Genomic DNA, 26,549 nt, shown 5'->3' with positions numbered 1-26,549 from the left:
GATATGCTGAGGGTCCTTTTACCCGCCTCCAGCCAGGCAAAGGCGCATTAATACCTGCAGTGCAAAAGACTTGCCTGTGTAGAGCAGGCATTGGCATCCACCCTGCTCCCTGAAGAAGGAGGATTGAGGTGGTGTCAGGGGCACATTAGGGGTGTGACTGGAGTGCACTGAACTACAACTATTCACTGATGTATGGGGGCTATGGGAAGAATGTCATAAGATCCAAGGCTGCTTTAATTTACACCACAAGAAGGCATGGAAAGAACTGTCCTCCTCCAACCTCTCTGCTTGCCCCAAGTGGAAGAAAGTCATAAGTAACTGAGAATCAGGCCCCTTGTTATTGAGCTTAAAGCTGTCTACCTCCATACTAGGATAATATTATTCCCTTCACTGCAGGAATCACTGAGTGAAATTCTATGGCCTGTGCCATGCAAGAACCCAGATTTGGTTATCACAATGCTCCCTTCTCGCCTTAGAATCTACAAATCCATTGTTGTGCTTTTAGAAGTCCAGAGATATGACACTGAGCCCTGTGCTGCCAATAGGAAACAGTCAAAAAGCACAAGGAAGGCCCCCCAAAGTCATGAGATTAGTTTAAAAATCCTGCCATTTTAAAAAGCAAAAAATGGTGGTGTCTTTCTATTTGCCTTCTGATGACAGGCCTTTAGGACTCACAATTTCAGACTTTTCTTTACAATTACAAGGGTTAGGCATTTGTTGTTTGAAAATGAAGAAAATGAGATTGCCATGTAATTGCAGGCCTCCAGGAGCTTATGCACACCTCTAAATATCATGAGATTCATAATAAAACCATGAGACTTGGCAAAACTGTGGACCAGTCAGGTAAGACAAGGAAACAACAGGAATGGCTGGGTGCAGAGAGGTTGGTTCGGGCCTTGAGCCCAGCTGCAATAAACCATGGCAAAAGGATTCTTTACAAAGTGTATTTCCCCTTGCCCTGTGATGGGGTATGCAAACCCCACACTAGGCACAAGGGGTTGAGGGATTATTTTGGGCTCAGCCAGCCCATCACACCACACCTGCAGCAAATGTTCCATCTCCGAGAGCAATTAAAAGGCAGAGAATTAGTTCATTTGGGTGGCAGAGCCGGAGGTGAAAAGACCTTCAGCCCACAGCGCCAGCAGAGCAGAGGGAAGCCTAAGACTCTGATACAGCTGCCCAATGAGGCCCTCCCTAAGGTGGAGGGAGGACGGGGGAGACCCACCCCACCCTGGAGACAACCAAAGAGGGAAGTACCCTGTGGACCTTGGGCAGTGGTAACCCCCGCTTACATATTGTGGTATATCTTGGACTAAGCTGACCCAGGGGGAGAGGAGGGGAGAGAGAAGGGTGGGCAAGAGGAAGAGGCCCAGGGAGGACAGCCTTAAGCAAACTTGGCTACCAGACAACTGGTAGCCCAAAGGGCCCTGGGTCAGAGCCTGGTGGAGTGGGAGGGCCGGATTCCCTCCCCACAACCCCCTTGGCAGTAAGGGGTTGAAGCCGTGACCACTAAGCCACGCACCCCAAGTGGGAACCATTACAAATTGGTGGAGAATGCGAGCATGTGCCCCACCCCTGAGAGAAGGGGAGACTGACTGACCTAGGCAGCCAAACCACCTGATTTAGAAAAAACATGAACTGATAGACCAGTGGAGATGGAGTTAGAACAGTTGTTGAAGTGGATGATTGAGAACAAACAGCAGCAGCAGGCAGTGCAACAGCAACTGTTCCTGCAGCAAATGGCCACCCAGCAACTGTTTCGGGACGTAGGGGCCCAGTAACAGGAACAGTAGCAAAGGTTAGTTTGACAAGCCGTGGCATTAATGCATCCCCAGGGGTCCTCCGGTAAGTCTCTGTTGGGGGACCTGGGCCCAAGCCTAGGAGCCCCACCAGTACTCATGAAGCTCACAAAGATGGGTCCTCAGGATGACCCCAAGGTTTTGTTCACAACATTTGAGCGGGTGTCAATGGCTGCCCAAGGGCACCTTGATCAGTGGGCCATCCTGCTGGCACCCTACCTGACTGGACTGGCACAGGCCACATACCAAGGACTGGATGCAGAGACCACACAAGACTATTCTCAGTTTGGAGCAGCCATCTTGAACTACCTCAACATTACCGAGGAGACCTCCTGCCAGAGGTTCTGTGAGAAGAGGTACCCTCCAGGGACTGACCCCGGGTTGTTGCCCAGAAAGTGTGAGACCTTTACTGGAGGTGGCTAAAGCTAGAAGGGTGGAACAGAGTAGAGGTGGCTTAACTCATCGTGCTGGAGAAGTTTGCCCAAATCCTCCCAAAGGGGGCAGAGACTGGGTGCTGATACATCTACCACAGTCACTTACCGATGCCGTGCTACTAATGGAAAACTATCTGGCAGCTGAGACAGCTCTGACTCTCACTTCTGAGTCATTGCTTGATTCCAGAAGGACATCTCAACAGAAATGGGAAGCCAACCAGGGGAAACAGAAGCTAAACAGGGTGATCCACAAGGCCCCAGCCTTTCAGGGTCCCAGCCAGCCCTCAAGCGTGGAGAAGCCCCAGGCCTTCCAACCTCAGCCCAAGTATAAAACATGGGGTCCTCAAGGGACTTCCCTGCCCAAAAGCCAGGATTGGCAAGGGAGTCAAGCATCTGGGGAAAGACATCCCCAAAATCCAGTTCCTGACCAGCAGCCCCAGGGCTAACCATGTTTCTCCTGTGGATGTCAGGACCACCATTATCAGGAATGCCTCTATATGGAGTGCAGCTATGGGCAAGTATGGATGGCAGAGATCCGTGCCCAGAAGAGCACCCTGACAAAGATAACAGTTCTGGTACAAATAAATAGGACCAAGGTTTAGTAGACTCTGGGTGTGGGCAATCTTTGGTCCAGGATGACTTGATCCCCAACCCTGAAGCCGTCGAGGAGACCATCTTCCTGTAGTACACTCATGGCGATATTAAACCCTATCCCAATGCCCCAGTAGAGGTTACCATAGGGGAGAACACAAAGCCCCTTGCAGTAGGGCTAGCCCCAATCCTAGTCTATCTGCTGTCTTGGATCAGGATTTGGAACATTTCTCCGACATACTGAGGGGATGAAGACCTGCTCCTGGGAACCTGGAGGAGGCACCCGAGGGAACCAGGGAAAGCAGGGAACCCTGTCCCATGACACTGGCTGGAGTAGAAGAGGAGCGGGACCCCAGGGAAGGGCGTTCCAGCCAAGAGGAAGTGCTGCCAGAAGATCCTCCTAGGGAGGAGGTGGTACAAACCCCACTCCAGGAAGGGGACTTACTGACCAAAGAGATAGATTTCATGAAGAACCAGAGGGAAGACAAAACTTTGAGCCATGCATATGAACAACCCCCAATGATTAACGGCAAGGTCGTAGATGCCCACCAGTCTGCACAATACCTCACTTTGAGCTCCAGAAGGAACAATTATATCAGGTGGAAAAAGACCATCAGACGGGGGAAGTTTAGTCATAACTCCTCATCCCTCAGCCACATTGACAAGAAGTCATGTGATTGGCCCATGCCATCTCCTCTGCAGGCCACCTTGGACAGTAGAAGATCCTGGCTGAGATCTTAGACCGCTTCTTCTGGCCTGGCTTACATCAAGAAGTTTAAAATTTTTGCAACTCTTGCCCTGAATGCCAGCTAGTCGGGCCAAAAAGTGGAGTGAAAACCCCCCTCATTCCTCTCCTGGTTGTCAATGTCCCCTTTGAACGAAGTGGTATAAACCACCACCACATCCAGACTAAACCTGGACAGATTGTCCGGGAAAAGCCCTTGGCCACTTCCCCAGAAAGTGTGTGAGGCAGTAAAACCAGGAAGTCCAAACCATATTGGAGCTTGGAGTCATAGAAGAATCCCGCAGCGAGTGGTGAAGCCCTGTCATATTAGTCCCAAAGCCAGAACTCTCCAGTTCTGCACTGACTTCAGGAAGGTCAACGCAATTTCCTAATTTGACGACTACCCCAGGCCTCGTGTGGATGAACTGCTAGACTGACTAGGCAAAGCTCAGTATATCACCACCTTAGACTTAATTAAGGGGTATTGGCAAATCCCACTCACACCAGAATCACAAGAAAAAACTGCCTTTGCCATTCCATTTGGCCTTTACCAGTTTCAAATTACGCCCTTTAGACTCCGTGGGGCACTTGCGACATTCCAATGCCTGATAGACCAGATTTTACAGCCCCATAACTCGTACCCCACAGCCTATTTAGATGGTGTAGTCATCTACTGCCGAACCTGGGAAGAACATCTGGTCCAAGTGGTGGCCATGCTCCGCTCCCTGTGACAGGATGGACTAACAGCAAACCCTGCAAAATGTAAAAAAGGGAAAGAAGAAATCACTTACCTGGGATACATTCTGGGGAAAGGCCAGATCCAGCCCTTATAGATAAAGTCCAGGCCCTCAAAGACACCCCATGCCCTACCACCAAGAAACAGGTCAGGAGTTTTTTTGGACCTGCTGGCTACTACTGCCGGTTTGTACCGAGGTTCTCTACAATCGCAGCCCCTCTCACAGATCAGGTTATGAACAACTGCCCCAAGAAAGTGCACTGGTCAAGGCATGTGAAAAGGCCTTTCAAGAGTTGAAAGAACGTCTCTGTACAGAGCTGGTCCTATTCAGGCCAGACTTCTCCAAAGAATTCATTTTGCAGACAGAAGCCTCCGATGTGGGACTGGGTGCTGTTTTATCGCAGGAAATAAAGGAGGAGGAGCACCCTATGCTCTATTTGAGCTGCAAACTGTTCCCACCAAAAACGGGTCAACTCTGTCATAAAGAAGGAGGGCCTGGCAGTAAAATGGGCTGTAGATTCACTCCGATACTATCTCCTGGGAAACCCATTCAAGCTTGTCACTGACCAAGCCCCGTTAAGATGGCTAAACACCATGAAGGACACAAATCCCGGCCTGATGTGCTGGTACCTGTCACTTCAGCCCTATGAGTTCCAAGTTCAGCACCAAGCCGGGAAAGTCCACCAGAACACTGACTTCTTTTCCAAGGAAGTGGGGGAGCAATTGGATGGCCCCAGCTGCCCTGGCTCCATATTGAAGGGGAGAGTGTGTGACAGGATGTACAGACCCCACACTAGGCAATAAGGGGTTGAGGGATTATTTTGGGCTCAGCCTGCTCCGTCCCACCCCACCACACCTGCAGCAAATGTTCTATCTGCTGGAGCAATTAAAGGCAGGGAATTAGCTCATTTGGGTGGCAGAACCGGAGGTGAGCAGGCCTGCAGCTCCCAGCTCCATCTGGGCCAAGGGAAGCCTAAGACTCTGATACACCCCTGAGACAATCAAAGAGGGAAGTACCGAGTGGATCTTAGACAGTAGTAACCCCCTCTTACTTATTGTGGTTTGGGTTTCCCCACCAGGGGAAAACCTTGGCCTAAGATGACCCCCTGGGGAACAAAGAGGCCATAGGGAGGACAGCCTTAAGCAGCCTTGGCCAATGGGGGCTGCAGAAAGAGGCTGTCAGCACATCTGCTGGCCAACACTGCTTCCCGCAGTCCCCATTGGCCTGGAACAGCAAACCACAGCCAGTGGGAGTGCTGATCTGCTGAACCTGTGGACGCTGCAGGTAAACAAACTGTCCTGGCCTGCCAGCAAATTTTCCTGACAGGCCACATGCCAAAGGTTTCCAGTCCTTGGTGTAACATTAAACAGTGTTAAACAAGGTTTGGGGTTTGGTACACAGAGACCTCTGCCTGCTTTGTACAGAGGCAAACATTACTGCACTTAGAAAAGTTAGATGCCTGCAAGTCACCAGGGCCTGATGAAATGCATCCTAGAATACTCAAGGAGTTAATAGAGGAGGTATCTGAGCCTCTAGCTATTATCTTTGGGAAATCATGGGAGACGGGGGAGATTCCAGAAGACTGGAAAAGGGCAAATATAGTGCCCATCTATAAAAAGGGAAATAAAAACAGCCCAGGAAACTACAGACCAGTTAGTTTGACTTCTGTGCCAGGGAAGATAATGGAGCAAGTAATTAAAGAAATCATCTGCAAACACTTGGAAGGTGGTGAGGTGATAGGGAATAGCCAGCATGGATTTGTAAAGAACAAATCGCGTCAAACTAATCTGATAGCATTTTTTGATAGGATAACGAGCCTTGTGGATAAGGGAGAAGCGGTGGATGTGATATACCTAGACTTTAGTAAGGCATTTGATACGGTCTCGCATGATATTCTTATAGATAAACTAGGAAAGTACAATTTAGATGGGGCTACTATAAGGTGCGTGCATAACTGGCTGGATAACCGTACTCAGAGAGTAGTTATTAATGGCTCCCAATCCTGCTGGAAAGGTATAACAAGTGGGGTTCCGCAGGGGTCTGTTTTGGGACCGGCTCTATTCAATATCTTCATCAACGATTTAGATGTTGGCATAGAAAGTATGCTTATTAAGTTTGCAGACAATACCAAAGTGGGAGGGATTGCAACTGCTTTGGAGGACAAGGTCAAAATTCAAAATGATCTGGACAAATTGGAGAAATGGTCTGAGGTAAACAGGATGAAGTTCAATAAAGATAAATGCAAAGTGCTCCACTTAGGAAGGAACAATCAGTTTCACACATACAGAATGGGATAGAGACTGTCTAGGAAGGAGTATGGCAGAAAGAGATCTAGGGGTCATAGTGGACCACAAGCTTAATATGAGTCAACAGTGTGATACTGTTGCAAAAAAAGCAAATGTGATTCTGGGATGCATTAACAGGTGTGTTGTAAACAAGACACGAGAAGTCATTCTTCCGCTTTATTCTGCACTGGTTAGGCCTCAGCTGGAGTATTGTGTCCAGTTCTGGGCACCACATTTCAAGAAGGATGTGGAGAAATTGGAGAGGGTCCAGAGAAGAGCAACGAGAATGATTAAAGGTCTTGAGAACATGACCTATGATGGAAGGCTGAAAGAACTGGGTTTGTTTAGTTTGGAAAAGAGAAGACTGAGAGGGGACATGATAGCAGTTTTCAGGTATCTAAAAGGGTGTCATCAGGAGGAGGGAGAAAACTTGTTCACCTTAGCCTCCAATGATAGAACAAGAAGCAATGGGCTTAAACTGCAGCAAGGGAGATTTAGGTTGGACATTAGGAAAAAGTTCCTAACTGTCAGGGTAGTTAAACACTGGAATAGATTGCCTAGGGAAGTTATGGAATCTCCATCTCTGGAGATATTTAAGAGTAGGTTAGATAAATGTCTATTAGGGATGGTCTAGACAGTATTTGGTCCTGCCATGAGGGCAGGGGACTGGACTCGATGACCTCTCGAGGTCCCTTCCAGGCCTAGAGTCTATGAGTCTTTAACTTTTTATTAAAGATACAGAACAGAAGGAAAAACAGTTAAAACATTTGAAATGTAAAGTATTGAGGAAGGCTTTTAATTTAACAATGTCCCTTGTTCCTTTTCCTTCTAGTTGGAGAAAGTTTTTAGAAGAAAACCCTCCTATCTGACCGTAATGTAGGCAGTATTAAAGATGGTCATGACTATTTTTGGAGGGAAAAGAGACGTTAGTGAGAGGGGCTGGAGCTGTTGCTGTTAAAGTTTATTCTGTTTCCTAGAACACAAAACAACACACGCACACCCAAAAGGGAAGAGAAAAGAATAGCAAAGATCGAAAAAGGCCACTTCTGTTTCTGGCTTTGACTCTCACTTGCAACCTCACTGCCATAAAAACACAGGCATGGCATGCTGTTTTATTAGCCATTTTGAGACCTGGAAAACTTGTACCAGAATCGGGCTGTTTAGGGCACTGCTTTTAGCTGCCTTTCTAGTCACGGGCCTACAGCAGTGTTGCAAAATGTGTGATTTCGGCAGACTAAGCCAGACTTTTATTCAACAGAAGGAAAAAGGACAAGGCTTGGAAAGAGAAGAAATAAGAGGGGGGAAGGAAAAGGACACACGGTGGGACAAAGTCTCACATCCCAGGTTGTGTTTGGGATTCAGCCAGAGCCAGTGGAAGTGGCAATGTCACTTTGGTCCCTCTCTCGGTCTGGGCTTCTCAGGTCTTCTTTTAGGATCTGGATGACAAAGACCGAGATATATCTCTGGGTACCAGGAGATGGTGAGGGTGGCAACCATGATGGTGAAATTCACTTCATCCCCTTTTTACAGTCAGTAAATTTTGTGTTCTCATTTGCCTTTGTACACCCTCCCCCCAAAAAAAATTGTATGGCCCCCAAAAGGGAGCAATGGGTGGAAGAGCCCATCCCCTCATTATTTTGTTTACCAATTAGGCCTAATTTTTGACATAGCAATTTCCGTTCATTCATTTTGGGCACCACACTTGTCTTGTTTAATAAACATGGTTTCCGCACAGTCTGTGATATATGAGTGGGCCTTTTTGTTTGGACTAATTTAGTCTTTGTCTTCCTTTTGAAACTTTTTTTTCATTAACACTTATTGTAACAGATTATTGTAGCCCTTTATAAACTTGTATTCACTTCCCTACTGTGAGGCTTCCAAGTGAGGTAGGCCTACCAGGCCCCAATGATCACTACAGGTCTTTCATACAAGCTATATGTAAAAGACTTTACAGTAAGTTATAAGAAATTGGGCTGTATGTCATATAAAATACATTCCAGAAAACTGCTGTGTAAATATATCTAGGTAAAAAATGAAAAACCAAGGCTACATCTATACTATGGGGTAGTGGGGTGATTCCCAGCTTATATACTTGTGCTAGCTCAGTGAGCGCTAGTGCAGGTATAAATAGCAGTGTAGACACTGTAACATGGACAGTGGCTGCATGGCTTAGCTCTGTCAAGGATGTACCCACGTGCTTTAGGCAGGTTTGTACTCAGCCCGGCTAATCCATGCCATTACTGTCCATGCAACTGTAGCTAAACTACTATATACGCACAGGCAAGCTCTCATTGAGCTAGTGCGAGTATATGTATGCACGCTGGGAATTACAGCCCTAGCTCATAATGTAGACTCGGCCTAAAAGGTAAAGGCAAAGGTGAAAAGAGATACTTTCAACTAAGGTTTTATATAGATATATATGAGGTGTAAGCGAGGTAGGAAGACAGAGACCCAGGAAGGTTACTACAGATGGAGGGAGACACAGAGAAGAAGGTTCTTGCACCTAATCCTCCATACACACGTATGCATATGCGAAAGGGGGTTAAATTAAGGATGCACATTAAGGTTGCTTTGGATCAGGCACTTTGTGATGTGAACATAGCTCCACTATGAACTAGATGCAGACAATCAACTAGTTTTAAAAATATGTGGCCGTCTGCAGCATCTGAGAGCAGAAATGACCTCAAAACATGTCTGATAACCCTATAGCTCTTGAGAAATGTAAGCCTTCTCTGGAGCACAAAAAATAATGACATGGTTCCCTAACTTCTGGTCTCTATTTATCGGCATCACAAAACCACCATGTGGCCTGGTAGCCTCTAGCCAGCATTCTCAAAAGTGACTAGTGAATTTGGGTGCCTCGATTCTGCTGAGCACCTGAAAATGAGGCTCCTTTAAGGCATTAACGTTGGAATCTCAAAAACTGAGGCAGCCGAAGTCACTATTGAAAATCTTGCCCTCAGATCCGGAGATACCCAGGGTTGACAGTTTGGGAGGAAAGGACATTGGCAAGGATGAGTTGTGGGAGAAATATGCCAGACTCATACAAGTGCAATTAATCCATCACTTTCATACTCACTAAATTCACTTACAAAAGGTGCTGTATACAATCTGAAAAAACTCTTCTTTTTTTCACTAGGGTCTAAGTGCTGACAAATTCTCAGAAAAATTGCCAGTATACTGGAGGGCTGATAAAACACATCTGACTTCCAATAACTAAGTTAAACAAATTGCCAATGCATTAAAACTTACTAAAGAGTTCGATGGGTTCCTCTTTTCACATCTATTGGCTTCATATTCATGCATCACTGGATACCTAATTCTACCAATAATTCATGTACCGGCATGTTTTAATGACAACTGAAATACCCTGGCTAGCATCTGTGCTATGATCTTCCACTCCCTCTACCTTCACTTTGAACTGAACTGCTGTATTAAGCAATCCCACTATCCACCACTATCTAACCTGCCAAGACATGTGAGGTTTTCATTTATATGCAGCCTTTTGAATCCCTTCCAAAACCCAACTAGAATTCAAACACTGTAGGATGGGAACCACAGGTGATTAACTCAAAACCCTTTTGGCTAATCGGAAGAACCCCAAAGAGGCTGTTTTACTAACCCTATTAAAACAAGGTGAAATGCACATCTCTGCCATTTGGACACAGAGCTAGAAATTGAGCTGAAGTGTTGGTTATAGTGGCAATAACAACCTCTTTACATCCACTTCATCAGAATGGAAATCTGATCTAACTGTGGAGGTGTAACAGGGCAGTTTGTAAACACGGATGGAGCAGAAGCCCTTTGCCTGAACTGTTTTATACACACAGCCATTCTGGATAGCAACTTTCATTTTCTCTTTTTTTTTTTTTTTGGAGGGGCGGTAAGATAGACAGCATGAGAGGCTAAGTGATATTCAGGTTACCTAAAGCCTACAGCATATTCTTGTCAACCTGCCAAGAGCAGAGAATAGATTATCAATTTAACTTTCTCACACCCCCACTTGGTGTTTTCCAACAAGTTACCCATATAAAAATTATGTTCTGCATTCAGTGTCTGAAACACTGGACTAGCGCTATTTGGTCTTGTAGGGCCTGATTCTCATTTACATTCAGGCCTGGTCTACACACAGATTTTGTTCTGGTATAACTATATTGGCTAGAAGTGTGATATTTTGCTGATATAGCTAATGTGGATGCAGTTTTACTGTATAAATGTGCTTCATACTAAAACAGCTTACGTCACAATCACAGAGCTAGCTGCACGTGACCACTTCTCCGGTCTCTCTAAGTGCAACCCTTCACATCTCAGGCCTTGTGCCTCTACTTCCCTCAGATGGAATCATGTGATTCTCTTAGACAGAGCCCTGGGCTACAGCGCCCCATGTACCAGCCATGTTTCCCCTGCAAGTCTGACTTGCAGTTCTTCCCTTTGGGAGTCTGTTAGCACTGCAGTGGTGAATACACTGACCAAACTTCTGATCCCAAAGTAACATTTCATGTTAACCGTAGGACCGAAGCACAACATAAGGGAAGCAGGATTTTAAAACAACAGTCTACACACACGGCTATCTTGCTTAAATCCCTACCAACCTGGCATGGAAGGCCTAGCTTCTTCAGACCCTCAAGAGGGTAGCTTAGCCAATCTGTTCCTGTGAACAGCTCCCACAAAACTCCCAGATCTCTGGACTTTTTAACTCTTTATACTTCTCTTGATCTGCCAGTTTCCAGCTGCTGGTGAAACAAGTTGTGTTAATTGGCTGGAACCAAGGAAGTAGGATCTTCCTAGGCATTTGTCTCTTAACCCCCGAAGTCTTTGCTGCGGGCCTTCTGATCTCCTATCATTGCTTCACCTTCCTGCATGTTACCCCACAACACCTGATTTAACCTGGTGCAGTCATGCAGTGAACAACCCAATAGCTGTGTCACAAACAGTATAAATAAATTATTACAGAGTAGCCCCCAGTCTGACCCAGCTCATTTCCCTTCACGTGCAGGAATAAGCTACTTGGCAGTGTAAAGGGAGGGGCCTTAGGTGTAACTGTAATTTACAAGGCGCCTTTACACCTGCTTCGTTCAGTGCACAGGATGGACTTGGTCTGGGTCAGGGAAGTGTACAGAAGGAAGCTGTTGTCTGTAGGATCTCCACTACATTTGTGGAAAAGGTGTGCATAGTGAATGAAGCCAGAGACTGTAAGAAGAGGAAGTAGAGTCTCGTGTCTCATGGATAAGGCAGTTAAATGCTGTCCTGGAGATCTGGATTCAGTTCTTGTCTCTGCCAGATTTCCCATGCACTACTGAGCAGGTCACTTAAACTAAGCTTTGCAGAGGTGGTCACTAATTCTGTGTTCCTTATTTTCTGGCTACCCAGCTTGAAATTTTAGGGAGTCCTGATTTTCAGAAGTGCTGAGCAATCACTGCTGCAACGGAGGTCTGTCTTGCATGGTACCCATTGCTTTAAAAGAGAAAATAAAGAGACCAATAAAGCAAACGGGAAAGAAGGCATCATTGGTAAAGTCACAATTCAGATAAGCTGCATGACAGTCATTGAGAAGCCAGACAAGCTGCACATTTGCATAGACCCAAGCGCTTTAAACTGAGCACTAAAAGAGATCATTCCCAAATACCCACAACAAAGAAATGTAATCTGACTTGGCGAAAGCAAAAACATTCTCAGTATTTGATGCAAAAGACAGATATTGGCAAGTGCTACCGAATAAGGATAGCAGCTACCTCACCCCACACCAGACACAGCAGGTAGCTACAGGTGGCTGTAATGGAAGAATATCAGCACAACCAGCAGGGTGTACTACCAGCACTCGCAGGGATCAGCATGACAGCTGATGACATTCTGATGTACGGCTGCAGAGACAGCATGGCGGAAGCTGGGGCAAATCATGATCAGCACCACCTCATCTGTCTGCTGGGAAGAGCCAGGGAAGTAAATTTAAAATTAAATAAAAACAACATCTTGCGATGGATAGCAGTACCGTACAGGGGACACGTGTTGACTTCCTTAGGGCTGTGACCTGACCCCCAAAAGGGGATTGGTCCTGCTTTGAGCAGGAGGTTGGGCTAGATGGCCTCCCGAAGTCCCTTCCAAGCCTGATATTCTATGATTCTAAAAGCAATACAGCAGAAGCCCACCCCTAAAGATATTAAATCAGTTCAGCTATCAGGATTTGTTAACCATCTGACAACATTTCTTCCAAACCTGTTTGATGTGACGAATCCCTGAGGTGACTGCTGGACAAAGATGCAGCATGGATATGGTTAAATCAACACCAGGCAGTCAATGCACATATCAAAGAGCTGGGAACCAACTATCCCATCCTGAAATATTATACTGTGGGAGATGGAATTTGTGGTATCACTTCTACAAAAAGGACAACTGATAGTTTTTGTATCATGGTCTCTATCTCCAACAGAACAAATTAGAAAGGAATGTCTTCAATAGTACTTGCATGTGTGAAATATGGTCAAGGATCAGAAATCGTTCAAGTAGAAAGAGACCAGAAACCACTAGGGAGCATTTTAAAGTGCCATGCTAGCAAATGCCTCCAGTGCATGCTACTGAAATAGCAATGCTACAGTTTAGATGTACACTACAAGAAAGGGACTGAGAGTACATAGCTGACTTCTTATCCACATCACCCTTGCAGCATGAAAATTCAGCACCCGAACACGAATATGAGAGCCTCAACTTGCTAGAAATCATCAGCCAAGCCCATGATGTGCCAGTTTCAAAGCAGAGGCTGGAAAATATCCAAGGACCAGGTCCGGCTCCAGGCACCAGCCGAGCAAGCTCATGCTTGGGGCAGCAGATTCTACAGGGCGGCATTCCGCCCAATCCTAGGGCGGCATGGCTGCTTTTTTCTTTTTTTTGTTCGCTGCTCTGGCCGCCCTGTAGGGGGCAGTGGCACAGAGGAGGACAGCGCCCCGCTGGGAGAGGTCTGCGCGCTCCCTCTGCCCCAGCCTGTGCCAGGTCTGCAGCATGCCCAGCAGCCTGCGTCCTTCCCACCCCGCCAACCAGAGCAGCGCGGAGCTCTCCCGACAGGCTGCGTGGCGGCAGTCTGGGCCGCGTGTTGAGCGTCCCATTGAAGCCCTGGCCACCCCTCTTCTCTCTCTTCCCCCATTCCCTCCCCTCCCCCTCCCCCTCCCCTTCCCCCTGCTAGTCACGGCACATCTGCAGCGCAGGGAGTCCCCCTGCACCCTGGCTCTGGCTGCCCTGCAGGTTTTGGGGTTTTTTTCCTGCTTTGCTGCTCCGGCTGCACCACAGGGTTTTTTATTATTTTTTTTCCCTGCTTTGCTGCTGTGGCTGAGCTGCAGGTTTGTTTTTTGTTTGTTTTATTTATTTTTTTTTTTTTTTGCTTTGGGTGGCAAAAAAACCAGAGCTGGCCCTGCTGAGGACAAACCATACAAGACCAAGATTTTCCAGTGCTCATGTCTCTCAGGATGGCCAGACACCTGGGGGGAAGCCATGTCTGCCTCTCAAGTAGAGCTGGTTGGGAATCATAGAGTATTAAAGTTGGAAGGGACCTCAGGAGAGGTCATCTAGCCCAACTCCCTGCTCAAAGCAGGGCCACTCCCCAGATTTTTACCCCAGTTCCTCTAATGGCTCCCTCAAGGATTGAACTCACAACCTTGAGCTTAGCAGGCCCATACTCAAACCACTGAGCTATCCCCTCCCCTGAGTTGTCACTAAAACTGAATTTTTTCATGGGAACATATCACGTTCACCAAAACTTTCATCAAGAAGGTTTCTTAGGGCCAAGATGAAATTTCTGGTCAAAATGCAAGTACCCTGCCCTGGCATAGCCAACAGCCTGGTGGCTTTGGTATACCCCCTGTATGTGGGAGATCTAAGTTCAAATCCCTAGGGAATTCAGCAAACTATGGACTTGAACCTGGATCTCCCACATCCCAATAGTGTCCCAATCATATGACTATCCTGGGGTGAGTGTCTCTTATTCTTTGTCACAATATTTAAATATCTCAGTTTCATTCAAAGAGGAATGGGAATATTTTTGAAATCTCAAAAATGTTCACAGGATAAGAAATCAATTTCCCACTCAGCAGTATTGTCAAGAATATTGTGGAGAGGAAACGAGAACTATGAGACGACGTCATAAATAAAGGCACTCAAATTATTATCTCCAGATCCCTGAGAACAGAAACTATCTCAACAATACATGAAAGCCATTCCAGAATATAAACTTTTATCCAGAAAGCCAGAGACACTGTATGTTGGCCACACATGACCAAGGATATCGGAGACACGGTGAGCAGATATGATACATGTGGAGAAATGCAAGCAAAGCAGCAAAAAGAGACATTCAGCATTCCCAACAGAGTCGGGAGCAAATGAGAGATGGACCTTTTTACCACACAAAAACAGTTTTCTTGCAATGAGTTTCTACAATGTCCCCAGGAATGGGAATTCAGTTATATTACATCATCATCACACCACAGCCAGTCAAATGGCAAAGCCAAATTGGCAGGTAAAATTGCTAAGATTCTATTTAAGAAAGCTAGAAAAAACCAACATGTGGCAAGCCATACTTAGATTGACTTACTGCAGTGTCTACACTGCACTGAGTTGACGGGGGACACTCTCCCATTAACTTACCCTATGCTTCTGGTTCCGGTGGAGTACCGGAGTTGTCAGAGGAGCGATCTGTGGTCAGTTTATTGGGTCTTCACTAGACCTTCTAAATCAACTCCTGGTGCATCCATTGCTGCAGCGTCAATCCCCGGTAAGTGTAGGGTGACCAGATAGAAAGTGTGAAAAATCGGGACGGGGTATGGGGAGTAATAGGCACCTACATATGAAAAAGCCCCGAATATCGGGACTGTCCCTATAAAATCGGGACATCTGGTCACCCTAGGTAAGTGTAGACATGCCCTCAGACTATGATCAGAAGAGCTCCTGCCACAATAGCAATGCAGATGAAGCATGAGAATAGACATGTGCAAGGAAAAATGTAGCCATCCTCTTTGCAAAAGTTACTCTGCCAGTCTTCAGTGTACCCCCAGGTATCTTATTGTTAATGAATCCACATAAGCTAGACCCTTCTCTTTCAAATCCTTCAGTGGGATTTACAAGTGCTCAGCTTTGGCCCGTTTGCTATAACTTTGCTGGCAGAGTCTAGTCCCTGAAGTTACTAGAGCAAGGATAGATTCAATCTTGGAATCGTCAGCATTTCCTTTATCTGTTATTTAAAATTGTAAGGCTTACCGGGGAAATGAATAAGGGAACAGAGGACTGGAGAGATTTTATATCAGTCCTGTGCAAACAAAGTTAATGTGTCTTCCTTGTGCACAAAGATTAACTGTGATTAAGTGCTCCAATATGAAAAACGAAGACAGAAAAATAGAAAAGTGTTGCAGTTCTTAGCCATCCTTCTTAAAATAACTACCATTGTGTTAGGCTTAAAAGGCATTTGCTAAAGTTTTTGTGAAGAATTAAGCTTATTTGTTATTCTTTTAAGATAGAAACAAGAGTAAAGGAAAAGCTGTTAGTCAACATTGTCTTAGAAGATAATGGTTTCTAGATAAGAGCATATATAGGTCAGTGGGAAGCTTCGGTAAATATCTTTCTTGACTGACAGCTCTCTTGAGTTTTTTTAGCTGGTTTAGTGTCACTTTTTTTAAACACTCCACAGAGGTATTAAGGAATAGCAGGAGGAAAGAGAGTTTTGTCCACCAAGCGCTAGCAGGAAGCACAACCCTGAAAAGGGCTGAAGTGCTACCTAAGGGCTGATCTAAGCACTGGCTTAACTCAGTTGGTTCAGAAGTTGATTTGAGTTCAATCAGGGCGACCTATTAGGGTGGACGCTCTTATTTTGAATTAAGGGGGAGGGGGGTTTTCCACTAATTTTACGAAACTGGTTTAAAATTAGTGTTCAAACTGTGGATAGATAAGGCCTAAATGTTACGAGTCTGGCTCTGAGGCTAAATCAAGACACGAGCAGAGAAATCTTAGGGTATGTCTTTTCTGTGATAAAAATACCCAGGGCACCAAGTCTCAGAGCCTGGGTCAGCTGACTTGGGATTATGGGGCTTGGGCTGCAGGGCTAAAAATTGCAGCCTAGATATTTTGGCTTGGGATGAGATCCCGGGAAGTTCTGAGAGCCCGGGTCCAACCCAAGCCTGAATGTCTACACTGCAATTTTTAGCCCCACAGGCCCGAGTCAGCAGACGCAGGCCAGCCGCAGCCATGCCGTGTGTCTTTTATTGCAGGGCAGACGTACTCTGAGTGGGGCTAGTATGTGAGGAACAACAGTATTCCCAAGCATTTAAAAAGTGAGTCAGGCCCTGAAAAATCATGAGATTAGCTAAAAATCATGAGACAAAAATACATTTGAGGTTCTTTTTATTTCTCTGTCTGGTGTTGGAGTATGTAGGGTTCACATTTTCAAAGATTTCTCTCCAATCCTAAGGGTTAGAAACTTACCTTTTTATGTTACATGAAAGCAGAGATTCTCACGTTATAACTTGACTCCAGCAGCTGGGGATTTAAGAAAAACACCAGATATTGTGAGACTAGCAGCAAAATGGCCAGAGTTGGCCACCTTGAAGTAATGATCATCCGTAGTCAGGTTCCGATACCCAACTCACCTCAAGGAATACCTGACTCAGAAAATAGCCCTGTTGATTTCAATGGGGCTATATGAAGGGTGAGGTGCTACTCAAGGTGAGTAAGAGCATCGGCCCCAGACATTATCAGCCTGAGTGAGAAATAAGCTAATACTGCAGTGCAGCTATCGCTTATATCTAAGCCCTTAAACAGATAAAAGCACCCAAAATAAACACTCCTGTGTGGAATACTAAAAAAAGGTTTTTTTGAGGGGGAAGCAAAACAGTACCAATACCTGCTATTTGCATTGTGATGCTTTAGTCTGAAGGTATTTGAAGCCCCCATGTCACTATGAAGGGCTATGGAAGGGAATCTGAGGGCTTGTCTTTATTAGAAAAGTTGTGCCAGTGTAATTAGATTGATGGACCACAGAAAGCTTTTATTACAAACACACTAAAGCCTGACTTACATTGATTTGCCTTAATTCAGTAAATTATTGTGCTTAATTAAACCCATTTAAGCAAGGTTTAAAGTGGTTTAAGTGCATCTACATTAGGAATTTGCTACTGCCTTTCCCCCTCCCTCCCTAAGGCTGCTGGAACAATGTGGTAGTGCCGCTGTGGCATTTGCCATGTCCCACCCCCATGGCAGCCTTCTGCACTGGACTAGGCAAGACTGGCACAGATACCCTTATCATGGCACACTGGGGATGGAGCAGATCTACCTTGATTTAGAGTGCACAGCTGTGTAGCTTTTAAGTGGTGCAGAGAGTGTTTTGCTTATATTCTGCACCAGGGCTAAATTTCATGCTACATCATTTTAGTCCCCTTGTAAATTGCCATCTTAGTTGATTATTAGGTTAGGTGGACAGGTCTTCCCCCACAGAAACCAAACAACTGTGGTTGCATTAACACCGGACTTGGAGATGTAATTTCCAGCTTGGTAGACAGAGCTGCATTGGTGTCGATCAAGCTAGTATGCTAAAAATAGAGAAGCTGTGGTGCCCCAGGCAGTGGAACAGGCTAGTTGCCAGAGTACCTGCCTCAGGTCTTGGGCGGGATTGTACTTGGTGTGGTTAGTCCATGCCACTGTGCTTGCACGACCATGGCTACGCTCTGTCTTTAGTGCATTAGCTCAATCAAAGTTAGCGCACAGACATTTACCTGAGCTAGAAATTGCCCCTCCAGTGTAGACGTACCCCGTACAAGGTGGGCAAAAATGACCAGGCGGAGGTGCCACGTGGGCAGTGTTGGAGTCTGATCTCCTCATTCTATAGAACAAGTGTAACATGGGCAATGGCAGTGCAAGCTTCCCATAAACATGACCTTATCAACATGCTGCAGTCCTATTATTGAAAGAGTCTAATTCCCGGGGCCATTCTAATCTCTTATTTTGTACCACATGGATGGCTTGAGTTGATGGTATCTTCCGACATATCTCCTTATTTTCACTGGCGTTGGAAACTAAATCTCCTCTGGGGATCACAAGTAGTGCTACTTGCCCACGCAAGAAAGTTAATAATGGAGGAACTGCATGGAACTCACCCTGGAATCACCCAAATTAAAACTTTGGCCAGAAGTTAGATTTGGTGGCCAAGCCTAGGTAGAGAGATAAAGCAAGCACTACTGGGTTGTGCCACATGCCAACAGTTAGGGAAATTGCCTCCTGTAGCAGATCTATCACCATGGGAATGCGCAAGAAGGCCTTGGATCAGACTATACATCGACAAAGCTGGCTTGTCCTTGGGTCATTGTTCCGTGATGTGTGGATTCCCACTCTAAGTGGATGAAAGTCCTTCCGAGTAGCTACCTTCTCTATAAGTATTGAGGAGCTTTGTTTCTTGTTGAGCACACATGGACTGCCTGAGACTGTGGTCTTCAACAATATTACCAGTGAGGAAATCCAGGTCTTCCTGAGGGTTAATGGGATCAAACATATAACTTCTGCTCCTTACCACTCACCCTACGAATGGGCTGGTAGAGAGGGCTGTTCAGTTCTTTCAGAATGGACTCAGGAAGGTTACTGAGGGGTCACTGAAGACCAGGCTGTCTCAGTTCTTGTGTAATTATAGAACAACCCCTCATGCCACAATAGGGGTATATACTTAGAATCTACTGATAAGATGGCTGATATGTACCCACTGGAGTTTCTTGAAACCTTGTCTGGAGAAATAAGTGCATCAACATCAAGAAAACACAATCATAACCATCAACAGGGGACTCGCTTTTTGTTTCCTAGAGTACACTGTTGGGTTCGCAATTGCGTGGAAATGCCTAGCTGGTTGCCGGACATGATCATAAAAGCTCCAGGCCCTGTTTCCTATCAGGTTGCTGTAGTCAATTCCTGCATGAGATGACATATAGACCATCTGCTTGTCCAGGGAGGAGGTAAGGAACCTGAGTCCAGTTCAAAGGACTCACCATCTCCACCCAGCAATGGTGGATCAGCAGATTCACCTAAGTTCAGAATTGGGGCAGGCGGAGTCTGCTCCTGTTGGATCAAGCACTAGAGTTGACCCACCAAAAGACTCTCAGTCTCTTAGTACTGGGGTAACTATGGAATTGCCACCTGTCCTGGCTATGCCAGGAACATCTACTCCAGTCTGCCAGTGCTTCAAGAGACAACAGAAACCCTCTGCCCACTTGGATCTGTGTGTGGGGCAGAACAATCCTTTTCCCTTTTCTCCACATGAGGTCAGGTAGTCTACCCTGAACCTCTCATTAAAGTTCTAGTTTTTATAGTAAGCTGTTGATTTACCTACCAAGGAAATTTTGTTGAACTTTGACGGGGAGGGATGTTGTATCCTGGGAGTTGAGGACAGTTATTCTAGGATAATCCCTAAACATGTATTCTGGGGTGGGGAGTTTTGCCTGGTCCCCGGGGCCATTTTGTAAGTTAATAAAGAAGCAGTTGTTGAGACCAGACCTGGTGTGTTTTGCTCCCTGTATTCCCCTGAGTGGCTGTAACACGTATCTAGACCACTATTTTTAGCTGTGCTAGTGTGGGTGTGACTACCTGAGCTGCAGTCTCACCTAGGGTTGCAGTGCCCCTTGCCCCACCGCTGCCCTGAGGCCCTGCCTCTGCCCCGCCCCTTATCCTAGCCTCCACTCGCTCCATCCCTCCTCCCTCCGTTGCTCGCTCTCCCTCCTCACTCACTTTCAATGGGCTGGGGCAGGGGGTTGCAGTGTGGGAGTGGGTGAGGGCTTTGGGCTGGGGGTGTGGGCTCTGGGTGGGGCCAGAAATGAGGGGTTCAGGGTGTATAAGAGGGCTCCAGGTTGCGGGGGGTGAGGACTCCAGCTGGGGATGCAGGATCTGGGCTGGGGCTGGGAATGAGAGGTTTGGGGTGCAGGAGCGGGCTCCAGGCTGAGGCAGGGGGTCGGAATGCAGTGGGAGTGAGTGCTCCAGTTGCAGGTGGGGCCAGGGATGAGGCATTTGGGGTGCAGAAGGGGGTTCAGGACTGGGGATTGGGGTGTTGGGGAGGTGCAGGGAGTGGGCTTCTGGGAGGGAGTTTGGGTGTGGGAGGGGACTCTGGGCTGGGGCAGGGGGTTGGAGTGAGGGAGGGGAGTTGGGATGCGGGGTCCCTGAGGCACTTACCACGGCTCCCAGTAAGCAGCCACCAAGTCTCTGCAGCCCCTAGGTAGAGGGGCAGCCAGGGAGGCTCCGCGCACTGCCCTTGCGTCCACAGGTGCCACCCTCATAGTTCCCATTGGTCGCGGTTCCTTGCCAATGGAAGCTGCAGAGCCGGCACTAGGGGCGGGGGCAGCCCGCGGAGCCTCCCTGTCCGCCCCTCCACTAGGGGATGCAGGGACTTGGCGGCCACTTCCAGGAGCCATGCAGAGCTAAGGCAGGCAGGGAGCCTGCCTTAGCCCCGGGCCCCCGCTGTGCTGCCGACTGGACTTTTAATGGCCCAGTCAGCAGTGCCGACCGCAGTTGCCAGGGTCCCTTTTCAACTGGGTGTTCCAGTAGAAAACCAGATGCCTAGTCTCGCCTCAGATTACAGTGTAGACTTACTCTAACAAAATAGGTTCCAATACATTTTATTAATGTGATTTTAAATAGGAATTAGAACCTAGAATCGACTGGCCAAGTCATATTGAAAAATGTATTCGTTGGCTGTGGTTAACCGTAGCCTCCCATCCAGTGTTGAGCACAACCAATTACACTTATTTGAATTATTACTTGCTCTGACTACCGCTAGTGAAGAGTCTTGTTTACAAATAGGTAACATTTTAAAACACAACTTATGTTCCTAGTCTATATATGGCCTGAGAGATGATAGTAGATGTGTTTTGGGTAAAGCTGGGCAAAATTTCAGATAAAACTTTTGGGGGGATGAAAAATGCATATTTGGCAACTCAAACGTCTCACAAATTCATCTGTTTCACTGAATTGTTTCAGTTAAAAAAAAAACCTTTAAAAATTCTGAAAAAAAATCAAACCCTTAAATGTTTCAATTTTTCGGTATGAAAACTCTTCAGAGTTTCCTTTCATTTTATTAAAATAATAATAAAAGTGTTTTTAAAAGGGTCAAAATTGCAACAAAAAATTTCAATTTTGTCAAAAGGAAACAGGCTTTTCCTCTGATTATTTTATTTAATTTTTTTACTTTTGTTTCACCAAAAAAATTAAACAATTTTTTTTTCGGTTTGACCCAAAATAATTTTTAGTTAAAATTTTTTGCAATTGCCAGTCAACTGAAAAATCTATTATTCACACAGCTCTGGTCCAGGCAATTCATTATAACAGAAAAATAAGCCAGAGCAATTTTGGGCTGCATGCAAAGTAGCAGCACATCAGAGAGGTGAAAGTCCTTCTCTAATGGGCTACAATGAGACCATACCTGGAACACTGCACTTTGTTCCAGGCATCTCATCCCAGAGTCAAAGCAATGAATTGGAAGGAGTTCTGTGGAGAACACCAAAAATTATTAGATCTAGTAAAAGGAACTAAATACAAACAGCTTGGTGAAGAGATGGCTGGACGGGGAACCTGACAACTAATTTCAAATGAGTGAGGGGTGTTAACATTAAGAGGGAAGATGGAGGTACCTCAGGGAATAACTAAGAGTAATAGGGTAAGAACAGAAGTACAGAAGAACGGCCATACTGGGTCAGACCAATGGTCCATTTAGCCCAGTATCCTGTCTTCCAACAGTGGCCAATGCCAGGTGCTTCAGAGGGAATGGACAGAACAGGTAATCATTAGTGATCCATCCCCTGATTGTCCACACCTAGCTTCTGGTGGTCAGAGGTTTAGGGACACCCAGAGCATGGGATTGCATCCCTGACCAGCTTAGCTAATAACCATTTATGAACCGATCCTCCATGAATTTATCTAATTCTTCTTTGAACCCCGTTATATTTCTGACCTACACAACATCCCCTGGCAACAAGTTCGACAGCTTGACTGCATTATGTGAAGAAATGCTTCCTTTTGTTTGTTTGTTTGTTTGTTTTAAACCTGCTGCCTATTAATTTAATTGGGTGACCCCTGGTTCTTGTGTTATATGGAGTAAATAACACTTCCTTATCCACTTTCTCCATACCAATCACAATTTTATAGACCTCTATTATATCCCCACTTAGTCATCTCTTTTCCAAGTTGAAAAGTCCCAGTCTTTTAAATCTCTTCTCATCCAGAAGCTGTTCCATACCTTAATCATTTTTGTTGCCCTTCGCTGTACTTTTTTCAATTCTAATATCTCTTTTTTGAGGTGGAGTGACCAGAACGGCAGATATGGTGTGGGTATATCATGCATTTATATAATAGCATCATGATATTTTCTGTCTTATTATCTATCCCTTTACTAATGGTTCCTAACATTCTGCTGCTGCTCATTGAGTGGATTTTTTCAGAGAACTATCCACAATGACTCCAAGATCTCTTTCTTGAGTGGTAACAGCTAATTTAGATCCCATCATTTTGTATGTATAGCTGGGAATCGGGATTTATGTTTTCCAAGGCACATTACTTTTCATTTCTCAACATTGAGTTTCATCTGCCATCCGGTTGCCCAGTCACCCAGTTTTGTGAGATCCCTTTGTAACTCTTCACAGTCTGCTTTGGACTTAACTATCTTTAGTAGTTTTGTATCATCTGCAGTTTTGCCACCTCACTGTTTACCCCTTTTTCCAGTCATTTATGACTATGTTGAACAGCTCTGGTCCCAGTACAGACCCCTGGGAGACACCACTATATTACCTCTCTCCATTCTGAAAACTGACCATTTATTCCTACCCTTTGTTTCCTGTCTTTTAACCAGTTACTGATCCATGAGAGAACCTTCCCTCTTATCTGCTTAATTTGCTTAGGAGCCTTTGGTGAGGGACCTTGTCAAAGGCTTTCTGAAAATCCAAGTACACTGTATGCAATAGATCACCTGTGTCTACATGTTTGTTGTCCCCCTCAAAGAATTCTAATAGACTGGGGAGGCATGATTTCCCTTCACAAAAGCCATGCTGATGCTTCCTCAACAAATTACATTCATCTGTGTGTCTGATAATTCTGTTCTTTACTATAGTTTCAACCAATTTGCCTCATTCTGAAGTTAGGTTTACTAACTGGCCTGCAATTGCCAGGATGGCCTCTGGAGTTTTTTTCACATGTTGGTATCACATTAATTATCCTCCAGTCATCTAGCACAGAAGCTGAAATAAATGATAGGTTACATGCCAAGATTACGGTTAGTATATGTTATTTATTATTGTAGTGCCTAAGAGCCACAGTCAAAATAAGACAATCTGCCCCAACAAGCTTACAATCTAAACATATTATGAGAGACCAACAGGTAAAGCGAAGCAGACAGGTGAGAAGAAGGAAGAGAAAGACACCTATGTGACAGTGAAATGAGCTTCTTTGGTGCAGTAAGTATAACCCACTGGCAAGTATGTTACAGATCCCTGTCTGTGCCTGATCCTCAGAGGATATGAGTGACTTGTAGCCCCAAATACAGTTCTTTGGGTATTAAACTCAAGCTGTAGTAGCTTTTGCTTTTAGCTCTAGAAATCCCCAGTTCAGTCCTGAGTGAGTGGGTCAAGTTGGAGAGGAACTGTAACTCACGTCTGCCTGTGGGTTAAATAAGCAGCAATCATAACACTGATAAGCAAAGCAAAATCTGGACTTAACAGCAAGCAAAACTTCCTTTAGTGCTAGATCTATTATTATAGCATGGAATTAGCTCAATGGAAGCGTGGGAAGCCCCGTTTAAAATTAGACTGGTGGGCAAATATTTTGTGCAGAACAATCCTACCCTGCATCTGACAGACCTCTGCAGTCTCTAAAACTTCTTTGATTCAGCCACAGCCCAACCAAACGCAGAGTCGGATGAAAGACAGAAAAAACTGCAACCATTAATAACAAGCCTCTTGTCTCTGAGCAGGCAGCCAGGAACTCCTCTTCTGTGTTGTGGTTTTATTTTATCTCCCTTTTTTATTATGCAGGTTGCCATGGCTTGTTGTTGTGACCTGGTCGGTTGCTGCTAGAGGGCCTTTCCACTGTTTGTTTTCTACTTTGCTTTATCACAGTGGAGCATTGTGGAGGATAATAGCAAGAGTGTTCATTGTCAACAGGTGTGTGTCAAGCCGAGGTCAATCCAGTGTCAGACTCCGCTCCTGGTGGAGACGCAGGGATGGAACTGGCCGTCAAAGCCAGAACACAGTTTTTTCTGTTGTTTTCGGTGCCAAAGCCAAGAATTATCTCACATGGGATTTAAAACCTCTGGAGACCTAATAAGTTGAGGTGTATTTAAGAGGCTTTGATTTGCACGTGTGACATAGTGTCATTAGAAATAATAATATCCCTGGGCGGGAGAAGTTGTTGGGGGAAATGACGGGGGGGAGAAAGGCTGCTAGGCTAAGAAAGGATGAGGTAATGATAACATAATTTCCTAAATGGGCTACTAATTAACCACAACTCTGGCTCTTAGTGGTACAGTTTGACTCTGTCAGCCTGTTGTATAATAACACAGGAATTCCTCTACAGCCAGGAAAAAAAGCAGCAGTGCATTTTTCTATGATAACGCCAGCCAAAAAAAAGAAGTGCATTTTATATCTTTTCCTTTTTTTTTAAATCCCTGGGGAGCAGGCCAAAACTCCTGGCCTGCACAGAAGGAAGGACATGCTTTTCTCCTCCTTCTGCATAGGTTTAAAAAGGATGATGATCCAATAAAAAGACAGCTAGGGCTGTCTCTTTCTGTTGCTATCCAAATATAATAAATAGGGATGTAGATACTGGGCCAACGTCAGACTAGTGTGTAATAAAAGAGGGCTGGATGGTGCTGTTGTCTTGCTCAGCCATGCATCGGTGTAAGTGGGAGCAAGGCCTAGCGCATGCACACTTCAATGCTTGGCCTAGTTATATACTGAGTCTGATTTTCCACTGCCTTGTACCTTGTGTCATCATCTAGTCTGCAACGTGGGTGTAAAATATGGCCAGATCAGAAAGGTGCAAATGGCTACACAAGGGGCAGGGCAGCAGAGATTCAATCTCCTTCGGTCCAGATTTATTGCACAGGGCCGCCCATGGAGAGGGGCTGGAATTGGATGGATCCTTGGTTCCACTTCCCACCCACAGGCCAGATGCAAGGGCAAAGCGTAAATTGCATCCTTCCAAGGACTGCAGTAACTTACTCCCTCTCCCTGGAAAGCAAGAGGGAAACAATGGAGCATTGTGACTCCCCAAGTCACAAATCCTTCCCATGATTGCTCCTGGGGCACAGCAGATCCATGCCATCCATTGCTCAGGCTAAACGCTTTACCCAACCCACCAAAAAAACAGAAACTACAAAGGTTAATTGGGATTCAACCTTCCTGCCCTGAGCCAAGAAAACTTCATGTGAGGTAAAAATATGCTCAGTCCTCAACATTTGAATCTGGATTAAGCAGAGTCCAATATCTGGCCATGTTTCAACTGGGGCCCATGTCTCATGTTGATGATGGATAAAGTGATCTTTGGAATTAGTAATTCACCCATGGCCACTCAGCAACTCAGTGGTAAATCAGGGGATAGAACACAGCAGTCCTGACTCCCAGTCAGCTGTTCTTCAGTCCTGGATAATACTGTCTTCTTAGCCTGAAAAGCAAGAAGTCATAGAGCGAATGCATATAAACCTGCAGTTGGTCACCTATGTCTTACAGATTTAACTTGAGCAAAGTGAGAGGTCAATAGTTAGCCAAGGAAATGCCAAGTGGGATAGGGGTTGATTAATAGTAAAAAGTGCAAGGTCATGCGTTTAGGGAGTAATAACAAGAATTTTAGTTATAAATTGGGGACACATCAGTTGGAAGTAACAGAGGAGGAGAAGGACCTCGGAGCATTGGTTGATCACAGGATGACTATGAGCCGCCAATGTGATATGGCTGTTAAAAAAGCTAATGCGGTTTTAGGATGCATCAGGAGAGGTA

Source organism: Gopherus flavomarginatus, chromosome 1 (assembly GCF_025201925.1).
Source record: "Gopherus flavomarginatus isolate rGopFla2 chromosome 1, rGopFla2.mat.asm, whole genome shotgun sequence".
Classification (NCBI taxonomy): domain Eukaryota; kingdom Metazoa; phylum Chordata; order Testudines; family Testudinidae; genus Gopherus; species Gopherus flavomarginatus.
The sequence above is the reverse complement of the archived record's forward strand: the minus strand, read 5'-3'. Positions refer to the sequence as shown.